General features: G+C 41.6%; 1 protein-coding gene across 3 annotated transcripts in view; it reads right to left on the reverse strand.

The window, feature by feature from the left end:
* The window catches only part of LOC106565454 (hamartin), a 33,782-nt gene extending 22,272 nt beyond the window's left edge, over positions 1–11,510 (reverse strand). Inside the window, exon 1 of one of the 3 annotated variants that reach the window (XM_014132609.3) lies at positions 11,252–11,510. The gene's annotated coding sequence lies outside the window, so the exon portion shown is untranslated. Of the gene's footprint in view, positions 1–28; positions 519–10,811; positions 11,006–11,251 lie in introns of those variants that run through there. The other 2 variants (XM_082955334.1, XM_082955333.1) reach the window with 2 other exon arrangements.
* Positions 11,511–13,228: the final 1,718 nt, after the last annotated feature.

A 13,228-nucleotide genomic window follows, 5' to 3' on the forward strand; every position in this document is an offset into this window, starting at 1 on the left:
ATTGGATATAAAAGCAACGTCAACTTACCAACATTACGACCAGGAATATGACTTTCCCGAAGCAGATCCTTTGTTCGGACCTCCACCCTGGACATGGAATCTTATCCCTGAGGCCGACCAAAAACAGTGCGGTCGCCACAGGAGAGGCAGACGGAGCGGCCTACCGGTCAGACTTAGAAGGCGAGCACACCATCCACCGTTTCCGAACATATTACTCGCCAATGTCCAATCTCTAGACAACAAGGTGGACAAAATTAGGGCACGAGTTGCCTTCCAGAGAGACATCAGAGATTTCAACATTCTCTGTTTCACGGAAACATGGCTCACTAGGGATATGATGTCAGAGTCTGTACAGCCACCCGGTTTCTTCATGCATTGCGCAGACAGAAACATCTCTCTGGTAAGAAGAAGGGTGGGGGTGAATGCCTTGTGATTAACGACTCATGGTGTAATCATAACATACAGGAACTCAAGTCCTTTTGTTCACCTGACCTAGAATTCCTTACAATCAAATGCCGACCACATTATCTACCAGGGTGGAGGGGTGAATGCCTTGTGATTAACGACTCATGGTGTAATCATAACATACAGGAACTCAAGTCCTTTTGTTCACCTGACCTAGAATTCCTTACAATCAAATGCCGACCACATTATCTACCAAGGGAATTCTCTTCGATTAGTCACAGCCGTGTACATCCCCCCCAAGCAGATACCTCGACGGCCCTGAAAGAACTTCACTGGACTCTATGTAAACTGGGAACCATATATCCTGAGGCTGCATTTGTTGTAGCTGGGGATTTTAACAAAGCTAATCTGAGAACAAGGCTTCCAAAATGATATCAGCATATCAAATGCGTGACACGAGCTGGTAGAATTCTGGACCATTGCTACTCAGGTCTATCCAACGCTGGTCTGACCAATCGGATTCCACACTTCAAGATTGCTTCGATCACGTGGACTGGGATATGTTCCGGGTAGCCTCAGACAATAACATTGACGTATATGCTGACTCGGTGAGGGAGTTTATTAGCAAGTGCATCGGTGATGTTGTACCAACTGTGACTATTAAAACCTTCCCTAACCAGAAACCGTAGATTGATGGCAGCATTCGCGCAAAATGCAAACCACCGCTTTTAATCATGGCAAGGCGACTGGAAACATGACCCGAATATAAACAGTGTAGCTATTCCCTCCGCAAGGCAATCAAACAAGCAGTGACACTATAGAGACAAAGTAGAGTCACAATTCAGTGGCTCAAACATGAGACGTATGTGGCAGGGTCTACAGTCAATCACAGATTACAAAAAGAAAACCAGCCCCGTGGGACATCGACATCTTGCTCCCAGACAAATTAAACAACTTCTTTGCTCGCTTTGAGGACAATACTGTGCCACTGACACAGTCACTACCAAAGCCTGTGGGCTCTCCTTCTCCGTGGCCAACGTGTGTAAAACCCTCGCACGGCTGCTGGCCCAGACGGCATCCCTAGCCGCGTCCTCAGAGCATGCGCAGACCAGCTGGCTGGTGTGTTTATGGACATATTCAATATCAATCCCTATCCCAGTCTGCTGTGCCCACATGCTTAAAGATGACCACCATTGTTCCTGTCCAAGAAAGCTAAGGTAACTGAACTAAATGGCTATCATCCCGTAGCACTCACTTCTGTCACCATGAAGTGCTTTGAGACTAGTCAAAGATCATATCACCTCCACCCTACCTGATACCCTAGACCCACCTCAATAGGTCCACAGATGACGCAATTGCAATCACACTGCCCTATCCCATCTGGACAAGAGGAATACCTATATAAGAATGCAATTCATTGACTACAGCTCAGCATTTAACACCATAGTACCCTCCAAACGCGTCATTAAGCTCGAGACCCTGGTCTCGACCCTGCCCTGAGCAATTGGGTCCTGGACTTTGACGGGCCGCCCCCAGGGGGTGAAGATAGGAAACATCTCCACCCCGCTGACCCTCAACACTGGGGCCCTACAAGGGTGCATTCTCAGCCCTCTCCTGTACGCCCTGTTCAGCCATGACTGCATGGCCATGCACGCCTCCAACTCAATCATCAAGTTTGCAGACGACACTACAGTGGTAGGCTAGATTACCAACAACGACGAGACGGCCTACAGGGAGGTGGTGAGGGCCCTCAGAATGTGGTATCAGGAAAATCACCTCTCACTCAACGTCAACAAAACAAAGGAGATGATCGTGGACTTCAGGAAACAACAGAGGGAGCACCCCCCTATCCACATTGAAGGGACAGTAGTGGAGAAGGTGGAAAGTTAAGTTCCTCGGCGTACACATCACAGACAAACTGAAATTGTCCACCCACACAGACAGCATGGTGAAGAAGGCGCAACAGCGCCTCTTCAACCTTAGGAGGCTGAATAAATTTGGCTTGTCACCTAAAACAAACTTTTACAGATGCAATCGAGAGCATCCTGTCGGGCTGTATTACTGCCTGGTATGGCAATTGCTCCGCCCACAACCGCAAGGCCCTCCAGAGGGTAGTGCGGTCTGCACAACACATCACCGGGGGCAAACTACCTGCCCTCCAGGACACCTACAGCACCTGATGTCACAGGAAGGCCATAAAGATCAAAGGACAACAACCACCCGAGCCACTGCCTGTTCACCCCGCTATCATCCAGAAGGCAAGATCAGAGCAGGTGCATCAAAGCTGGGACCGAGAGACTGAAAAACAGCTTCTATCTCAAGGTCATCAGACTGTTAAACAGCCTTCACTAACACAGAGAGGCTGCTGTCTATATAGACTCAAATCTCTGGCCACTTAAATAAATGCAATAAATGGATTTAATAAAAAGGTATCAGTCACTTTAAATAACACCACTTTAATAATGTCTACATATCCTACATTACTCATCTCATATGTACAGTGGAAGTCGGAAGTTTACATACACCTTAGCAAAATACAATTAAACTCAGTTTTTCACAATTCCTGACATTTAATCCGAGTAAAAATTCCCTGTTTTAGGTCAGATAGGATCATCACTTTACTTTAAGAACCCACAACCCTGGCGTTACACACACCATGCTCTACCAACTGAGCCACAGGGAAGCCCATGTGTCAGAATAATAGTAGAGAGAATTATTTATTTCATCCCTTTCCCAGTGGGTCAGAACTTTACATACACTCAAATAGTATTTGGTAGCATTGCCTTTAAATTATTTAACTTGGGTCAAACGTTTCGGGTAGCCTTCCACAAGCTTCCCACAATAAATTGGGAAGATTTTGACCCATTCTCGTAACAGAGCTGGTGTAACTGAGTCAGGTTTGCACTTTTTCAGTTCTGCCCACAAATTGTCTATGGGATTGAGATCAGGGCTTTGTGATGGCCACTCCAATACCTTGACTTTGTTGTCCTTAAGCCATTTTGCCACAACTTTGGAAGTATGCTTGGGGTCATTGTCCCATTGGAAGACCCATTAGCGACCAAGCTTTAACTTCCTGACTGATGTCTTGAGATGTTGCTTTAATATATCCACAACATTTTCCTTCCTCACGATGCCATCTATTTTGTGAAGTGCACCAGTCCCTCCTGCAGCAAAGCACCCCCACAACATGATGCTGCCACCCCCGTGCTTCACGGTTGGGATGGTGTTCTTTGACTTACAAGCCTCCCCCTTTTTCCCCCAAACACTTTAAGGGGCATTGCACTGATAATGGCGCTGACTAGGAAAACGTTCCCGCTGTTCTTAGTGCCAGTCTGCACGTTCAAACTAAAACAATGTAACTAATAATGGCATCTTCATGCTTTTGTTAACAAAATACTGATAAAAATACTCTTTGAAATTGCCAATGTTTATTTAGTTACGGATCCATAACGAATTACTATGGGAATAAATATCACTGAATTACAGAAATATTGGAACAAAGTTGTCTATTGAAGGTAAACAAATTGTTGCTTACTGAAAAATACTCTTTCAAACACACACGGTCACATTGTACAGCGCCATTATGGCTATTAGCAGGTAGCTGGACAATAGACTTACCTAGAAGGAGGGTAGGGGAGAATTATATCGTCAAATGTATTTCTTAGGTTGGCTATATCCCAACCGGCCATGATTTGTTGCAATTTCAGTTTAATCCACCAGAAAAGCCTAAACAAATAATACAACAAAAAGTATTATTACGTATCACAGCCGACTGTGATTGGGAGTCCCATAGGGCGGCACACAACTGGCCCAGCGTTTCTCTCCCTCTAAAAACAGAAATATATTTTTTGGCCTTTACAAATATTATTTGGCCCTTCATTCAGATTACAATCACTCACTTTCATATTTTGGAGGTTATTTTGTTTTAAAAAAAATCGTTATATATTATCAAGTTTAAGAAACAGTCATATAGCCGGCACTTACATAAAGCTGAGTGACTCACTCATTCATAGCTTTGGATCAAAATAAATAAGTACCAACAATCTTTCTGATAGTCTTTAATAAAGAAATGTTTTGGTTATCCTGACCTGGACACCATGTACAGTATTAAAATAGCCCATTATGGCCCATTAGCAGGACAATATACCTTTACCAACGCCTCTCTGTATTTTGATACTTTGTGGATGGGGCCTCCCCAGCGGCACAGCTGTCTAAGTCACTGCATCACAGTGCAAAATGCGTTGCTACAGATACCCGTGCCGGCCGCCACCGGGAGACCCATGAGCCGGCTTTTGATTTAGAATTCACTATATGTAATTATTGGCGGAGAGTCACGTCATATTTTTCAATATACTGTAGGCGACATGAGTCTTACTAGTGTTGAGTAATGTGCTGTTAAAAGTGGTGTAGATCTTATTTAAAGAGCATATTGAAGTTAGAAGCAAAAGGATTTGAAGCAATAGCCTACAACTATTTTAGCACCGTTTCACGCTGCTCTGAGACAAGCATAGGGACTGGTCTTCATAAATCGATGAGATTTTTATTTTGACTGAATCTCCATTTGGGGATTGGTTAGACTACAATTATACAATTAGGGTGTAGAAATGTTATGCTCTTAGTGCAACCTTTATTTAACTAGGCAAGTCAGTTAAGAACAAATTCTTATTTACAAGGACAGCCTACTCCTTCCTCCCCATCGGGGAATTGAACCCCGGTCTCCCATGTGCCCGCACGACACGGGGATTCTTTAGCTTAATAGCCCAGTACTGTAGCCTACTCCCGACAGTCTTGTTGTACAGCGCCATATTTTCCATTCCATCCTAACGGAAACTCAGAGGGTTTTTCAGTTTTTCTTCAAATAGAACACCATAATATTAATCAAATTAATTAAGCAAAATTTCTTAAAATCAGTTCCATATACTATGTTCTATACAGCCACTATTGAAGGCTATCAAATGCTTCTTAAAAAAGGCCGCTGTTGGTCAAATTAGCATTAATGGTACCAGTGGTTGGCACTTAAATAATGTGCCATAGAATTCTGCGGCACCATGCACGCTGTGCCGCAGTACGCTGCCACTTTTAAAGGACAAACCACTGTACAGGGTGTGGCTCAGGTTTAAAGTAATTTTTGAGTCTTGAGGGCCCCGACCTTAAAAATCTCATCCAAGCATGTATATTTCTATCCAAATACCTTGCGTGCTGTGGTGAATCCTTCTTCACATATTTTCCTGGCTGACAGTGGAATTGCCAAACCAACAAACAATACAAAAAGGTAAAATACTATTGCCGAAAGATTTGTAAAACAGAGTCAGTATAGTAGTCAACATTAAAAGTCACCAGCTTTTTGAGTAGAGAAGATCCTCCATGTGACGTTGACAAATAGTACATTGTGGATAGTTCAGAAGATATCCGTAAACACGTTCATAAATATGTAATAACTCAAAAACACAATGTTTGTACTTACAAGTAACCAGATTGTGATGTCAACTAAGTTAGTAAGTCTTTGACCACACTATGACGTTAAATTGGTGGGGTAAAAACTCATGCTTCCTACCGTTTAAGCGCCACCCTCACTCTCTCTCATAAATAAAAAGAAACAAAATCTATTATAATTTATATTTAAGTAGGCAAGTCAGTTAAGAACAAATACTTATTTACAATCACGGCCTACCCTGGCCAAACCCGGACCATGCTGGGCCAATTGAACGCCAACCTATGGGTCTCCCAATCACGGCCGGATGTGATACAGCCTGGATTCGAACCAGGGACTGTAGTGACGTCTCTTGCACTGAGATGCAGTGTCTTAGGCAAGAGGTGTCACTACAGTGCAAGAGGCATCACTGAAGCATTATAGTTAGCTCAATTAATTTGAAGCAGCCATTAGGCAAGTTCTATGGACTCAACTGGACTAGAATTTTATAATAATTCTGTTATTTCCTAGTTGTGCTCTGTGCTCTGCACAACCTGAGACAATGGACCTGATGCTAAGGGAGGGAGGACGATGAGTTAGCTAGGCTATTCAGTGCAATAGACTACTTGCACAAAGGGAGACCCTATCTAGCCTACTACAATTTGTATCAACTTATTTCAGAGTAGCTGTCTGCAGTGCTTTCCGAAATTTTATAGACCCAATTGTCTTTTTCCACATTTTCTTGTTAAAGACTGAATTTAAAATGGTTTAAACTGAGTTGTTGTCACTGGCCTACACTCCATAGCCCATAATGTCAAAGTGGAATAATGTTTTTTAATTCAAGCTGAAATGTCTTGAGTCAATAAGTATTCAACTTCTATGTTATGGCAAGCCTAAATAAGTTCAGGAGTAAAAATGTGCTTAACAAGTCACAAGCTGCATGGGCTTGGTGCAATAATAGTGTTTAACATGATTTTTTAATGACTACCTCATCTCTGTACCCCACACATACATATAACTGTAAAGGTCCCTCAGGTCAGGCAGTGAATTTCAAACAGATTCAACCACAAAGACCAGGGAGGTTTTCAAATGCCTCGCAAAAAAGGGCACCTATTGGTAGATGGGTAAAATAAAAATAACAGACATTGAATATCCCTTTGAGGTATATCCCTAATTACACTTTGGATGGTGTATAAATACACTTAGTCACTACAAAGGTACTGGCGTCCTTCATAACTCAGTTGCTGGAGAGGAAGGAAACCGCTCAAGGATTTCTCAATGATGCCAATGGTGACTTTAAAACAGTTACAGAGTTTAATAATGGCTGTGATAGTAACAACACATCCGCCACGCTGATCCTCAAACGGGGGCCCCGCAGGGGTGCGTGCTCAGTCCCCTTCTGTACTCCCTGTTCACTCATGACTGAATGACCAGGCACGACTCCAACACCATCATTAAATTTGCTGATGACAACACTGATCTCCGACGAGACAGCCGATAGGGATGAGGTCAGAGACTTGGCCATGTGGTGCCAGGACAACAACCTCCCCATCAACGTGATCAAGACAAAGGAGATGATTGTGGACTACAGGAAAAGGAGGGCCGAGCATGCCCCCATTCTCATTGATGGGGCTGTAATGAAGCAGATTGAGAAGCTTCAAGTTCTTTGGTGTCCACATCACCAACAAACTAACATGGTCCAAGCACACCAAGACAGTCGTGAAGAGGGCACAACAAAACCTATTCCTCCTCAGGAGACTGAAAGGATTTGGCATGTGTCCTCAGATCCTCAAAAAGGTTCTACAGTTGCACCATCAAGAGCATCCTGACTGGTTGCATCACTGCCTGGTATGGCAACTGCTCGGCCTCCGACTGCAAGGCACTACAGAGGGTAGTGCGTACGGACCAGTACATCACTGGGGCCAAGTTTCCTGTCATCCAGCACCTCAAAACCAGGCAGTTTCAGAGGAAGGCCCAAAAATTGTCAAAACACCAAACGGTACCGGAGCACCAAGTCTAGGTCCAAGAGGCTTCTAGACAGTTTCTACCCCCAAGCTATAAGACTCTTGAACATCTAATCAAGTGGCTACCCAGACTATTTGCATTGCCTCATCCCCCGTCGACTAACCGGTGCCACCGCACATTGACTCTGTACCGGTAGCCCCTGTATATAGCCTCGTTATTGTTATTTTACAGCTGCTCTTTAATTATTTGCTACTGTTATTTTTTACTTAACACTTATTTTTTTGTAAAACTGCATTGTTGGTTAAGGGCTTGTAAGCATTTCACTGTAAGGTCTAAACCTGTTGTATTTGGCACATGTGACAAATAACAGATTTGATTGGAGAAAACTGAGGCTGAATCAACAACATTGTAGTTACTCCACAATACTAACCTAATTAACAGAGTGAAAAGAAACAAGCCTACATAGAATAAAATTATTCCAAAACATGCATCCTGTCTGCAACAAGGCACGAAAGTAATACTGCAAATAAATCTGGAAAAGCAATTCCCTTTTTGGCCTGAATACAAAGTATTACGTTTGGGGCAAATCCAATGACACACATTACCGTACCACTCTCTATATGTTCAAGCACAGCGGTGGCTGCATCATGTTATGGGTATGCTTGCAATCATTAAGGACAGGGGAGTTTTTCAGGATAAAAAAATATATAGGTAATGGCGCTAAGCACAAGCAAAAACAATGGTTCAGCCTGCTTTGCACCAGACAGTGGGAGATTAATTCCCCTTTCAGCAGAACAATAACTTAAAACACAAGGCCAAATCTACACTGGAGTTGCTTATCAAAAAGGCAGTGAATGTTCCTGAGTGGCCGAGTTATAGTTTTGACTTGAATCTACTTGAAAATCTATGGCAAGACCTGAAAATGGTTGTCTAGCAATGATCAACAAGCAATTTGACAGAGTAAGAAGAATTTTCTCAAGAATAATGGGCAAATGTTGCACAATCCAGGCACCAAATGTGCTTCTGCAAAGTATTGACTCAGGAGTGTTAAAACTAAAGTAAATTAGATCTGTATTTCTTTCCAAAAATTCACTAGAATTTCTATTAAAAAAAAATCATTTTGTCATTACGGGGTATTTTGTGTATAAATGGGTGAAAAAAAAATATTATTTATCAATTTTGAATTGAGGCTGTAACAACAAAATGTGGAATAAGTCAAGGGTTATGAATACTTTCTGAAGGCACTGTCAATCCCAAATACACAAAGAAAATAAATAATGATTATGTTATGGTAGCTAGCTAAGCCTTTTTATTTACAGTTGAATGCAATGAATTAATTAGCTATTGTATGGTCATCTACTGTAGCTAGTAGTGTTGCACAGTATACTGACATTTAGGTACTTTTTCAGTAATAGAACATAAAAAACAGTTTGGAACTAGAATTTGTCACTTTACAATGCAAGAATCCAGCCTACAGCTGGAAGCTAGTGGTAACTTTCCTTGCTTGCTCACAGCTGAAGCTAAAAAATCTATTCACTATCCTAGGACTTTGTGATACCATAACGCAAAATTTGCTGATTTTAAAGCTGATGCCACCAAAACCATATTAATTTGCAGTTGCTCTCTCATGTCTCTTCCAAAGATGATCTATTGTCTCAGCGAACTGACAGAGAATCTCAATTGCATTCAACTCCTCAAAACCAATTGTTTGAGAAAGTCATAGGTCCTTCGCCTCTGACCTTCTCCTCCAATGGGTTTTAAGGAGGCAAGAAGAGAGGAGTATGCAATATGATTCCTGTGTGTGTGGATGTGTTTAACTACTCTTGTGGGGACCAGAAGTCCTCACAAGAATAGTAAACAAACAAAAATTTGATCAACTGGGGACATTTTGTTTGTCCCCACAAGGTCAAATGCTATTTCTAAAGGGTTAAGGTTAGAATTAGGGTTAGGAGCTAGGGTTAGGTTTTGGGGTTAGTTTTAGGGTTAGTTGACTCATTAATGCATACATGCCTCTGAAATGTTGACATAAAAAATTACAATGTAATGATATTTAACTAATATTCTGTGACTTCGGCTAATATGCCTTCTTTTTTGCTGTGGTATCGAGTATTGTGACGTATCAAGTATCCTAGTACTAAACCTGGTATCGAAGTCAAAATGTTGGTATGGTAACAACAGAAGATGCTTAGTAAAATTAGGATTGCAGTAGCTTTAGCCTAATAATGGACTAAAGGAGCCTAACATAACTCTTTATAGTCCAAGGACCTTACATGTTCTGTTTAGAGGTGAATTGACTTTGACAGCCAAAACAGACTAATAGTCCATCTAAACGTGAATCGACTGTCAATTGCGGTACTGTTCTAGAAACAAAGCACTCTACTTCCATATCACATAAAAATAATTTCACAAAGACAAAATATACACTTACTGTAGAGCAAGAGGTTGGTGACACCTTAATTGGGGAAGACGGGCTCAAAGTAATGGCTGTAATAATGGAACGGTATCAAATACATTAACATGGTTTCCATTTGGTTAATACAATTCCATTCCAGCCACTAATATGAGCAATCCTCCCCTCAGCAAACTACTGTGCCGTACACCGTTTTAACTGGTTTTAACACAGTATTTTTCAGGGACAAGTCGGCATCCATCCTCGTTAACACACAGGTGTTCGAAGACGCAGATAGCCAATTAGCAGTTACGAGAAAAAAAAGTATTACTGATATGAAAAATACGTCCCTTATGTTTCCAAAACTGTACGAATTCAATGCGTTTTGACGTTCAGAAAGAACGTCGGGCTCTTAAAGTATCTTCTGGCCGGAGAAGTTATCTTCAATGGGCACTGAAGGTAGTTAGCTAGCGTCTATGAATGGGTTAGCTTTAGCCTAGCTAGCTAGCTTGATGTGAGATGTAGCTACGTTACGCCTCAATATTTGCTCAGGAGGTGACGCAGAAAGCAGCTGCAACATTTCAAGAAGTTGCAGCTGAATACAAAATGGTTAGTTACATCATTCACTGTAACTAAACTCACCATGACAGTCAAATGCTAGCTAGTTGGCTGTGTCGCCAGCAAGCAGGCTAGCTATCTGGAATGACCACTGACTGTCGTAAACAACTCAGGGGAACAATGGGCAGGGTTCTTGTTGTTTTAGCCGATTGTTTCACAGGAATTATTATTGGTAAGCTGAAAACGATTTCAACAGATGCATGTTCATGAAAGTAGCGATGACTCAAACCATTATTGTCAGTGTCTGTAGAAATATAATACACGTTATATAGCTAACGGTAGCTGTCATTCAGAAAAACAAGTCATTACCGACAACTACCAGGAGAAAAAATATATATATATTTGACAGTCATGAAAGAGCATCAGAAATTCCTAATAATGCACATGCCTTACACTAACGATTTTTTCCCCGTTTGAAATTCACCAATATATATTTCTATATATCAATAACTGGACCTGTTTACCTGTTAGAGTCTCTACACTCCACAGGGCGCCGCCATCTTGAACACATCACAGCCCATCCTTCTTTAATCGACCTCCGCTGACTCGCACACAAAGTAATCCCTTATTAGCGAGCCATTCAGAATCTGACACTGACTAGTCTATTTACCTAAATAATGCTACAGCTAGGCTCATTTAAATATTTCCATTCCGCTTCAATCATATTTCAGTGAACCACACTCCTCATGTGCTCACTCCACGATAAATGTGGCATTGTTTTTGTCATAGGTGGAGGGATGAATTTATGTGTACTGCGGTTTTCGCGTGACGGGCATGAGTCAGGTAGTGAGCGCATGCGCTGAATAGAATGGTAACTTTCTAAGAATGGCCGGATTCGACTATGCTAAAACACAGTGTCATTTAAAAATCTTCCCAGTTTGAAATAGTTCCCAATCCTTTTATTTTTATTAACAACAAATCAATACAAAAAGTACATGGCGAACACAAGTATGTATAAATAATATACAAAGGACATCTGTGCTAGGGGGTACCACATCCCATTACACAAGGACCTAAGGGACATAGACACACATTTATAATTCTAACATCTTTTTTGTTGGCAGAGTATTTAATTCAGGGGCGGAAATCGCGGGGGGGACGGGGGGGACACGACCCCCCCATCTTGGGAAAAATATGATTTGTCCCCCCCAATATATCACTGAAACATAACTATGTAATTTAAATAATATTAATAATACGCAATGAAAGCAATTGTGCTGATTATAGACACTTAATAGCGCGTTTTTAAGTTTCAAAAGATTGCGACCCCCCCACCCCTTTCCTCACAATGGTTTGATCCACTGGGAAGGTAACAGAGGGGTCGTAGCCACTGTCTGAAAGGCACTCAATGAACGTAACTGACGTGAGGTTAATCCAGTCAATCGCGCACACACACTAGCTGAATATGCAGAGCTAGCGCGCAAATATGAACTATTAAGCTAGCTAGTACCTATTCCATTTATGTGACCTCGTCAAAGATGGAATCTTTGCTATCGTCAATTTATTCCGAGATCAGCATGCAGATGATGTAAGTTAGTGCTTCAAAGTCCCTGTGATAAGGTTAGCGATAAACTGAAGTCCAAACTGAACAGAACCACACTCTCTTCTACCATTGTCTTAAATATATTTAATGGTCTCGTTGCAAAAGCTAAATTGTCGCAAGGGAACTTTTATTTATTTATTTTATTTAACCCGGGTAGCAAAGATTATAGCAAACACCACTGAAACAGAATTGGTGTTCGCCAGCCAATATGAAACAAACTATTAAAATTACAAAAGGTTGCAGCATATGTTGTGTAAATGGTGAACTCATACAGCTGTCAACTCTTGTCATTTTAATCAGTTTCACATTTGCTAGCTACCTTTTAGATCGAAGCCCAAATAGAATGATAAAAGATAAGATGATAGAAGCCCATCTCCTACTGTAAATAACCTACACACTGTGTGTGTGTGTAGCCAGCCAGCCAGGTAGAAAAATGGCAGAAAAATAAAAGACGGACATCAGAGTATTTTTCAGTACACCAAAACGCAAAGTAAAAACCCTAGTAGCCTAATATCTCAAAGACTAGTTGATAAAATGTTCATAAGAAAGAAATGAAATTCTAATGGAAATGTTTCACAATGATGTCATTAGGCAGAGCAGGCAACAGATGGCACACAGACAGCAGAGTTGGGGACAGATATGCAGGGACAGACTGGCAGAGACAGGGAGTCTCAGGTAAGTTTGTTGAGTCTTTGTTTGGCAACATTATGAAAGGTTCTCCATTTTTTTTACTTGTAAAATAGGAACATAATTGGAAAATGCCATGGATACCCCCACTCTCAACTTAAACTGGTGACTGAACTAAGATTTGTTAAAGGCAATGGTATTGCTGTTGTGAGTAGTTGTGTAGTTTTGGGTACCGGTAGTTAGGAGTACGGCAAACACCTTATTTCTTTGG

Source organism: Salmo salar, chromosome 01 (assembly GCF_965601325.2).
Source record: "Salmo salar chromosome 01, fSalSal1, whole genome shotgun sequence".
Taxonomy (NCBI): Eukaryota; Metazoa; Chordata; class Actinopteri; order Salmoniformes; family Salmonidae; genus Salmo; species Salmo salar.